General features: G+C 35.5%; 1 protein-coding gene across 5 annotated transcripts in view; it reads right to left on the reverse strand.

The window, feature by feature from the left end:
- The window catches only part of LRIG2 (leucine rich repeats and immunoglobulin like domains 2), a 70,897-nt gene that overhangs the window by 13,618 nt on the left and 56,229 nt on the right, over positions 1–1,050 (reverse strand). The window lies entirely within an intron of this gene.

Consider the following 1,050-nt stretch of genomic DNA (forward strand, 5'->3'; position numbering starts at 1 on the left):
CATAGAAATCTCTTGCATTCCTATATACTACTGATGAAAAATCTGAAAGAGAAATTAAGGAAACACTCCCATTTACCATTGCAACAAAAAGAATTAAAAAACCTAGGAAAAAACCTACCTAGGGAGACAAAAGACCTGTATGCAGAAAACTATAAGACACTGAGGAAAGAAATTAAAGATGATACCAACAGATGGGGAGATATACCATGTTCTTGGATTGGAAGAATCAAAATTGTGAAAATGACTATACTACCCAAAGCAATCTACAGATTCAATGCAATCCCTATCAAATTACCAATGGCATTTTTCACAGAACTAGAACAAAAAAATCTTAAAATTTGTATGGAGACACAAAAGACCCCGAATAGCCAAAGCAGTCTTGAAAGAAAAAAGCAGAGCTGGAGGAATCAGACTCCCTGACTTCAGACTATACTACAAAGTTACAGTAATCAAGACAATATGGTACTGGCATAAAAACAGAAATATAGATCAATGGAACAGGATAGAAAGCCCAGAGATAAACCCACGCACTGATGGTCAGCTAATCCATGACAATGGAAGCAAGGATATATAATGGAGAAAAGACAGTCTCTTCAATAAGTGGTGCTGGGAAAACTGGACAGCTACATGTAAAAGAATGAAATTAGAAAACTCCCTAACACCATACACAAAAATAAACGCAAAATGGATTAGACACCTAAATGTAAGACCAGACACTTTAAAACTCTTAGAGGAAAACATAGGAAGAACACTCTTTGACATAAATCACAGCAAGATATTTTCTGATCCACCTCCTAGAGTAATGGAAATAAAAACACATGGGACCTAATGAAACTTCAAAGTTGTTGCACAGCAAAGGAAACCATAAACAAGACGAAAAGACAACCCTCAGAATGGGAGAAAATATTTGCAAACGAATCAACGGACAAAGGTGTAATCTCCAAAATACATAAACTCCTCATGCAACTCAATATTAAAAAAACAAACAACCCTATCCAAAAATGGGCAGAAGACCTAAATAGATATTTCTCCAAAGAAGACATACAGATG

The sequence above is a fragment of the Physeter macrocephalus genome, chromosome 4 (genome assembly GCF_002837175.3).
Source record: "Physeter macrocephalus isolate SW-GA chromosome 4, ASM283717v5, whole genome shotgun sequence".
Classification (NCBI taxonomy): Eukaryota; Metazoa; Chordata; class Mammalia; order Artiodactyla; family Physeteridae; genus Physeter; species Physeter macrocephalus.